We start from the raw sequence: 10,106 nt of genomic DNA, 5'->3' as shown, positions 1-10,106 counted from the left end.
AAAGGGTTGTGTTACTGCCACACCGAGAAGCTCAAGAAGTCACGCCTCAAGTATGTGAGTTTTTACTGCTTTAGATTTTATATGCTTTTAATGCTTTTATGATACATGATATTGAGGTTAGATGCATGTCTCATTTGAAATGTTAAATGCATGTTGGTTACGTGGTTGGGACGACTTGTACAGAGATGCCTCCTAGACGAGTTCTTCGTAGTGGTATTGATGCTGGACGTGTGGAGGAGATTCCACGGCCTCCTCTTAATCAGGATGCTAGTGACCGTGTACTAGCGGGCATGGCACAGTTATTAGAGCAGCATGTTGGAAATGCTGCGAGAGTTCGACTGGAGGCAGTCTATGAGCGTTTTAGGAGGATGAACCCCAAGGATTTTCACGGCACTACTGATCCATTCATGGTTGAGGAGTGGATTCGATCTTCGGAGGTGATTTTTCGATATATGTACATGGCGGACGCTGACCGAGTTCGTTGTATCATTTATCTACTGAAGGGCGACACTTCCTTATGGTGGGAGGGATCAGAGAGAGGGGTGAACTTAACAACACTGACTTGGGAGGACTTCAAGAGCATATTCTACGACAAATATTTCACTTCTGACATCCGTTCTAGGCTTAAGAGGGAGTTCATGAGTCTCCGTCAAGGAGATTTTTGCCGAATTTGATAGGGGATGTCATTTTGTGCCCTTGGTTTCCATGTATAAACAATATTTATTTTAATAATCTTTGAAATTATTGTTTTGGCACATCTTTATCTGTATACACATGCTAGTTGCATAGATAAAGTCCTTGAATATACAAATAATAGAAAAAATATGAGATGCTCATATAATGAGTATCATGAAACTCATATTTGGAATACTGTATATTCTAAACAGTTCCCAGTCGATTCAGCCATCGCTAAGAAGGATATAGGCCGCTCGAGTTTGAGGCTAGTATCTGCGATGTGCGTACCATGTTTCATTGGTAGGGGACATTGTGATGTCCGAACATGCAGATAGGTGCTCATGGTAGAGTGCATTGAACAACCCTCAATAAAGGACTTCCCAAGTGGTTCTCACTTATCGAGTGGAAACGTCCTAGTTTATGGTTGTACACCATTAGTCCTTATGACCCGAGACAACATTGAGACCCTATATGATAACGTTGCACTTTGACTTGTTTACCGACTCTCATGTGGTCATGAGGTGGTAAGGTTGGGTGTTTTGTCGAAACATATAGGAGTCGATGCATTGTAGTTGGGGATTCACCGCTTACCTTCGGGTATGGATATCGTATGTGTATGTAGTATGAAATCTCTGATAAGAGTGTTGGTTGTAATTATGAAAGGGATTTCATATATTACACCATCGATACAACTACGACATGACACATAGTATCGATTTTTTGACAGCTCTCGATAAACCAATAGCTGTCGAATCGGTCGGGATATATGAGTTGAAGGGACCGTACTATACGCTAACCATAATAGATTGGTTCTTGGAGGCACTATCATTTGATACCTAGGAAATCATGTAAGCGATGTGCGTTTAACATGATTGGTTGGGTACTATCAGACTTGAGTTCTGACGTTCTTATTATCAAGGAGTTGATAAGTAAGAATGAAGCAACTGGGGTATGCTTGTATAAGGACATGTTTAGTCCCGAATCACATTGAGATGTGAACCCACGGCTAGTTGTATCATTGAACCATTGAGGGTCACACAAGTGCTAAATTTCTAGATCCCGTTGAGAAGTAAAATAGTTCAATGTGTTGAACGGCTTATAAAGAAGTTTATAAGCGCAAAGAAAAATAGAAGTATGACTTCTATAAGAGTATTATGGGAAATGTAACTTTTAATTTGTGGAAGAGTTCCTAAATTAAAAGTTGGCAAAATAAATAATGTATTTGAAAATTGTGATTTTCATAAACATTAATATGGACTAAATTAAATTAATTCAATTGTTGAATTAATTAAATACTAGTGGGCCTAGTAGAGTCCAAATAATTAAATTAATTCAATTGTTGAATTAATTAAATAATATTGGGTGTTGTAGAGCCCAATAGGAAATAATTATTCAACTGGTGAGCTCGAGTAAAATCAAGTAAAGTTTAAATGGTCTCAAATGGGTTTGAGATATTTAACTAAAAGTCCATAGGCTTTGTAATTGTTACAAGCCCAAATAAAATATGCATGGGGAGGTGAAGAGTTGGGAGACAAATTTTTCATTAAACAGTGCATGGCATGCTCATGCACTTTATCACCTTTTCACACAACCAAGAAAAGCAATCCTTCTCTCCTCCCACACTTGATGGCCGAAATATTCTTCCCTTATTCTCTCAATTTTTTCTTCTTCAATTATTGAAGATTGCATACTCTTCTCAAAGAAAAATCCTCTAATTTTTCTAGTGCAAAATTAGAGGGGATCTTCCTTGTTGGCGGTGGGCTTAATTTTTGAGCAAGGTGTGCTCTTGGAAGCTTGAAGATTTGTCTTGCCATTGAAGAGCTAAGTTGTTTACAACTTAGGTGGAGCCATCATCAATCCTTGTGATTGATAGGTAATATTCTAAACACACTATGAATGTCATTTTGTGTTTTATTGTATTTGCTACACACTATAGTTTAGGGTGCTCGGTTTTCTTGTATGAAAAATATTTTTGAAACTTTCGTTGCGCAAGCGGGCACCTTAAACGATCCCCTTTCAAGTGGTATCAAGAGCTATGGTTACTATTTTGTGTTGCATATACTTGATATTATATTGAGGTCGATTTCTAACCGCATGAGATAATTTTTTGCATCAAATGAATTCTGTTTTTTGGGCTGTTTTTGGGCAGCAAGTTGCTGCCGGCTATCCAAAACGGGGGCTGCTTGAACTGCTTCTTTTCAAATAAAAAAAATGAAAAAAATTTTGGTGCATATTGGCCGGAATCCGGCGACGGCGATGACGACTAGGATTTCCAAAAGTGTTTTGGAATATCAAAGTGTTATTGGTCTTGAAGTTGTTGGGCCATTATATGGTTAACATTGTAACGCCCCGAAAATTTAAAGGTCTACGCGAACCACATGCATTTGAATTATTAAATTCTCTTGTATTTTAATTGCATTAATTAACTATGTTGTGCATATTGACATGTTTAAATATACTTTTCTACATGGTTGCATTAAAATGTATTTTTAAAAGATTATTCGAGTTGCGATCGATGAATGAAGAACGAGGGCTGAAAAATAGAAAATGTTTTAATTAAATAATTGCTTTTAATTATTTAAATTATGGGTGATGTTTTTTCTTATTTTTGAAAATATGGGGTTTTGAGGCGATTTTATACGCCGGGACGTAATTTTTATTGGCGTTGGTTTTCAACAAAAATACAAATTTTTTGACAACCCTACTAATAAATTCACAAAGTTTATTAATCAAAATTATTTTTAATGTTTTAATTAAGCACTAATAGGCCTAATTAACCTACTTAATGGGGCCTAAGTTTAATTAGTGATTAATTAGCTATATAACATTCTAAACCCCACCCAAAACCCATAAATTCCTACGCCCAGTTCCCCAATCACCCCAAACTCTTCTCTCAAACACAAGTCACGGCACACACATATTTCATGAAGGGAAAAACATCAAGTTGCTAGAGTTTTTCAAGCCGTCGTTCCCTGTCGTCGTTCTTCAATCGTCGCTTCGTTTTCGTGCGTTTAAAACGCAAAGGCACGCCATATTTCTTCCTTTTCTAATCTTTCACACCATAGTAATTATTTAAAATTATTTTGCATGAAAAACAAGAAGCACCTTGTTAAATTTTCGTTTTTCAAGCTTATGTGATTTTTAAAACATGGTTTATGATCCAAAATAAACATATATATTGTGTTGTAAAAGGGGCTGCCATGATTAGGAAGGGTTAAGGAGTGTTTTTACATGTTTTAGAGAGGCCTAAATCACACCAATACGCTGCGCTGCATACATGAATAAAACAGAGGCTGTAACCAATTGATCATTAACGTAGATTGTGGGGCTCGGTTGAAAGAGAGGTGATGCCTTGGGGCAGGTGGCTCGACTAGGTCTGGGTGTTGGGTCCTAGGGGTCATGGTTAGGTCCTAGGAAAGGTCTTAGCAGGGTTAGGGCTCACGCTAAGGGGCTGGAGAAGAGTCCTTCCATGAAAAGACTCTTCCCGTGCAGGTTTAAGAGGGGCCGAGAGTTTTCAGAAGGTGACTCGAGAGAGGGCTGGGCTAGGTCGTCTAGGCTATGGCTCAGGGTGGTCCAGAGAGAGCCAGGAGGGTTTGGGCTTGAGGGAGGCTCGAGCAGGAAGTCCTAGCCGAAGTAGGAAACACAGCGCCTAGGAACAGCAGATGCGCAGCTGTTGGTTTCCTGAACCAGGTGGCTCGCGCACGAGTTATAAGGTCTGGGTCGTCTGGACTTTGTTTGGGCATGGTACAAGGATGGTAAGGGTCATGTGGACTCGGTGGTTAAGGGTTGGAAGGATCCTAGGGTCACTAGGAGTTTTATGCGTGAGTTTCATCTAAAGCGCAGATTCTGAAGTCAGTTTCCAAGAAGTTTTTGAGCGGGCCAGGGCTGGTCTTTCGGACTGGGATTGGTCAGTTGGGTCCCTAGGTGGGTTGGCTAGGTTTTGGTTCAAGGTGCCTTGGACGTGGCTCGAGTAAATCGGGAGATGGCTCGGTGTGTTTGTCTAGGGGTCAAAAACAAAAATTAAGGGCTAAAAATATATCCATGGGTACACGGGTGTGGCTCAAGACTTGGATGGGTAGAATAAATCATAAAAAGGTTATGCTAAAAATTTGGGATCAAAACAACGAGTTTTGGATTTATTCGGAATTTAATCGCCGCACAAAACGCTAATTAATGAGTTAATTGAAACGCCTAGTTTTATGCTTTATAAAATTATGAAAAATTATATTTAAGCTTAAATAATTATTAAAAGTCTAATTTTTTAATTTGAAAATTTTATATTAAGGTTTGGTTTAATTCGGGATTAAAACGCGGTAATACGTCACATTTAGAGATTAAATTAAAAGTCCTCGATTTAAGTTAAATAAAAATATGAGAAAATTCATGTAGGCTTAAATAATTATTTGGGACATGTTAGAGTCAAATAAATTAAGAAAAAGTCAAAAACATAAAATTATACGTCCAGGGGTAAAACGGTCTTTTTACACCTGAAAATTAGTAAACGTCATGGCAGTTCCATAAATGCTGTTTTTAATGATATTATGACTATTTTTGAATGTTTATGAGAGCTTCATGAATAAATTATGATTTTTTTTATGTCCATGAATTTTTATGATTTAAGGTTGATATTTAAAAGACATGTTGCATGCTTGGTTTCAAAACAAAAATGTTATGTTATGCATGATTTTATAAAGTGATGAGAATGTAAAACGTTGAAGGAAGTGAAGCAATTGTGACTAATTCGATAATGTTGGAGATATCGTGAGAGTGACGGTCCCAATGGGAGCCCGACGATCGTATTTCCATCATTACGAATACGAGGTAACGGTTATGAGGGAACGGTAAGAATGGGAATATCGTGAGGGGAAAAGGCCCCAGAGGGAGACCCGACGATCGTATTTCTATTCGAAAGAGGATAGGCCAAGGCTCAGTTGACCGGTGAGAGTGTCGCCGATGTCCCCGCCGCCCAGTACTGTGGTTACATGTAGATGGATCCATCGACTTTTTGAGATTTGAGGAAAGTCACAATTAACGATCTGAATTCAACAAAAAAAAAAAGGAAAAGGAAAAATGTTATGATCATGATAAAAGGTTTTATGTTATGAAATGAGAAAAAGGAAAAATGTTAAGGATTAAGTGATGCATCATGAAAATGTTTACGAAAATGTTCATGTTTAAAGTTTATGCATCTTCATGAAAACGATATTTTAAGTACAAGTATTTTTCACTGTTGCATTTGATTTTATACGTATTACTTGTCATCAAGATTATGGTGTGTTGAGTCTTTAGACTCACTAGGTGTGATTGATGCATGTGTTTATGATATTAATGTTATGGGAGGTCTTGATGGTTGACCTGACTGGACTGAAGATGCACACGACCCGAGGACCAGCGCTTCTAGCTTTCCGCATTTATGATTATGATTTATGTTAAGGATTTTTATGACTTTTTATTTATGCCTTTGAGTGATTTTGCGAAGTTATAGCATGGGCTGTATTTCTCAAATATATAGTTTATTGTTTTATTTTAAAATGGTTCTAAAATATTTTATGGTTCGGCCGAATGCTATGTGAGGTTTAAAAAAAATATTTTCTAGTACTTTTTAAGCAATAAAATGGACAGACGTTTCAAACATATTTTGTGAAATGTAAATGGACCAAAATGTTTTTTGGTGAAAAATGATTTTTTGGGCCTTTATGTTTAAATGTACAAAAGCTGTACATATTTTCTCATAAAATAAATAATTGAAATTAGACTTTAATTATTTATAGTAAATGGTGATTTACAAGAAATTCGGTTAAAAATAAATTAATTAGAAAGTACACAAAGGAGTTTGTTTACTTTGTTGATTTTGTTTATAATCGTGGCGGTTAGTGATTGGATCAAGATATATAATATTGGATCAATTGATTATTGTGATAATTAATTGATGGTGTATGATATATGATATTATGCATGAAGGATGATCAAAAGCCCAAGCCCAATTTGCTAGGTGTGTGCTAGGATATTTTGTGTTGAATGATTGTAATAATTATCAATTTATAAGTGGGCTTGGTTTATGGCCCGTTCCCACCCCATGAGATGTATCCCTATTTGCCACGGATATTTATTTGTACATATTAGTATAGTGGAAGATCAAGATTGGAAGATGGTGGCCTTGATGATTATGAAGATCGAAGACATGTTGTGGGGACCCGGACGCTAATCAATTCATAATCATCATTAGGATCAATTTACTAATCCAGTAATTAGGGTCATAAATTTTTTTTTCTTTAATTGCGGAACGTAATGGAATCAAACTACTATACATATCAGTATGAGAGTATAAATCTGATACAACATACAAACATCTCAAACTAAGGTTCAACTACTAATGTCAAGTGTCAAAACCCTATATACATCAAAGTCCGAAGTCTCCACTCTAATCACGATCTCTCCTCATTTCCTGGACCCTGATCCTGTCCCACCTGTTGTCATGTACACATACAAACAAGACAACAGCCGGATAACTCCGGTGAGAATATAATCCCAGTATAAATCAACGAACATGCGATAATATAATCAATATAAAAGCATGCAGTAAATATCAGTAATAAATGTCAAATCTGAAACATGAATCCATATAAAACTGTAAATAAACTTGTGACTCCACGTCTCAGACTAGACTCAATCCTAGTCTAGGGATCTCGGTTTCCAGATGATGGCATTCCATATCGAATATCCGTGATAGAAGAAACTCCAATTCTAATCAACATTGATATAACCAAACATCCAGTGTCTTGACCTATCCGTCACAGACCTTAGCACTTTCGCTACTACACTGTAACAGAGTGCAATGTGCCAAAGACGATTCCATCACTATCCGGCACTTCTGTCACAAGATTACTCGTCTAATACTCGCCTATAACATGCTTCCTATAAATCAATAGAAACAAGCATATCAATTCAAATCAAGGCATCTAATAACAATCAGTATGTGATTTAGGGAAACTCAAGTATGTCCTACTCAAGTCGATCTCCCAATACCACATTGACTTATACCTTTCGTTCGTAGTCTCGGTCTGAAGCAATATCAGTTCTGAACTCAAGACTGTCTCTGTAAATCTGAAACGATATATCGAGAATCATAATATCAATATTTCATTCTCAAATCAACACTGAATCTGATTAATCTGAATTAATTCAAATCAACGGCATAACGGCACAATCCCGATATCCCCGTCAATACAATATCACCAGATATCAATTACAAATCAGAACCCATATCCATTACATTTTGTAACCAACCCATAACTCAAATCTATTCAATTCCCCAATATAATCAGAAAATCATAATAATTCCATAATCAATCCGTTTTCTGATCTGACTTCATATCAAGAACATCATATATGTATTATATTCGATTCCATCAATATCATAATTTCAAATGATAATAAAACTCAATGAAACTTACGTCCAGTTGTAGCTCGTGCCGAGAGGAGTACGGTACCGTGTCCGGATTTAAATTCTGATAGCCAGAGCTTGAATAATCGAATTTCCACAATTCAAGAAGACTTCGAGGATTTCTGGAAATGGAGGTCACGATCTGGGCTGGAATTTGTCAAGGAATGCTAGATTTATATCATGTATTGCATGGTGGTGACAAGTGTCACTCAAGTGCTAATTGCACTTTAGCCCCTGAAATCTTCACTATTTGCAATTCAGCCCTCAAAACTCTTTTTAATTCCATTTCAATCCTAATTAATTACAAAAACCGTGGAATCTAATTAATCCCTCCAAAATTCATAAATTAAATAATCTCGGATTAAAGTGATATAATCTCGGGCCTTACAATTCTCCCCCTCTGAGACATGATTTCGTCCTCGAAATCTCAAGCAATCATATCACAGGCAATCAAATCAGAAATAACAGAAACTAAAATAGTAAACTCACATCAGTGGAATAACTCTGGGAATTCCTGTCTCATATCTGATTCAGTCTCCCAAGTAGCTTCTTCAATGCCATGACGAGTCCACTGGATTTTCACAAGTGGGATGGTCTTCGTTCTGAGTTGCTTTTCTTTACGATCAATAATCTGAATCGGTTTCTCAATATAACTCAGAGACTCATCAAGCTCAGCCTCGTCTGGCTGGATAATATGGGAATCATCGGGGAGATATTTCCGCAACATAGATACATGAAAGACATCATGTATTCCAGATAGAGAAGGCGGTAATACGAGTCGATAGGCACGATCTCCTATCTTCTCGAGAATTTCATACGGCCCAACATAACGTGGAGACAGCTTCCCTTTCTTGCCAAATCTGACAACTCCTCTGAAAGGTGAAATTTTCAAGAATACTCGGTCTCCAACCTCAAATACCAACGATCTTCGTCGAATATTGGCATACTTGGCCTGTCTATCTTGAGCTGCCTTCATTTTCTTCTGAATCAGCTTCACTTTTTCAGTCATATCTCTGATCATGTCAGGTCCAGTCTCAGGAACTTCAGAGATATCATCCCAATAAAGAGGGGATCGACATTTCTTTCCGTACAACGCTTCGAATGGTGCCATCTCAATACTCGTCTGATAGCTGTTGTTGTACGAAAACTCACAAAGTGGCAATGCCTCCTGCCATCCAGTACTAAAATCAAGTACTACAGCTCTCAGCATATCCTCCAAAGTCTGTATCGTCCGTTCTGACTGTCCGTCAGTCTGGGGATGATATGCGGTACTCAGATATAACTTCGTACCTAGAGCCTGCTGCAAACTCTGCCAAAAGTGCGATGTAAACCGAGGATCACGGTCTGAGACAATCGACTTCGGCACTCCGTGTAATCTGACCACTTCCTTGACATAGATCTCAGCCATCTGGTCATATCTGTACGTCATCTTGTACGGAATAAAACATGCAGATTTGGTCAGTCTGTCAATCACAACCCAAATCGCATCAGAACCTCTGGAGGAACGCGGTAACTGTGTCACGAAATCCATGGAAATGTGATCCCATTTCCATTCAGGAATAGATAAACTCTGCAATAGTCCTCCGGGTTTCTTTCTTTCAGCCTTCACCTGTTGGCAATTCAGACATTTGGCTACAAATTCAGCAATATCAGTCTTCATTTGTTTCCACCAAAACTGTCTTTTCAGATCGTTATACATTTTTCTGCCCCCAGGATGAATGCTAAAACGACTGCTGTGCGCTTCTGTCAATATCTGCTGTCTCAAATCCGAAACATCTGGCACAACAAGACGATTATTCACATACAGTACGCTATCACGTACCTGATATTCTGACTGATGACCTGATCTAACCATCTCAATCGATTTCTGCACTTTCTGATCAACTTTCTGAGCCGCTTTAATCATCAAAATCAGCTCTGGTTCAGCTTGAATAGCATACAGTCGCAATGGTCTACAATCTGTCTCAAATACCAATCCAGACAAACA

This window comes from Primulina huaijiensis, chromosome 2 (genome assembly GCF_012295235.1).
Source record: "Primulina huaijiensis isolate GDHJ02 chromosome 2, ASM1229523v2, whole genome shotgun sequence".
NCBI lineage: Eukaryota > Viridiplantae > Streptophyta > Magnoliopsida > Lamiales > Gesneriaceae > Primulina > Primulina huaijiensis.
Note: the sequence above shows the minus strand (reverse complement) of the source record.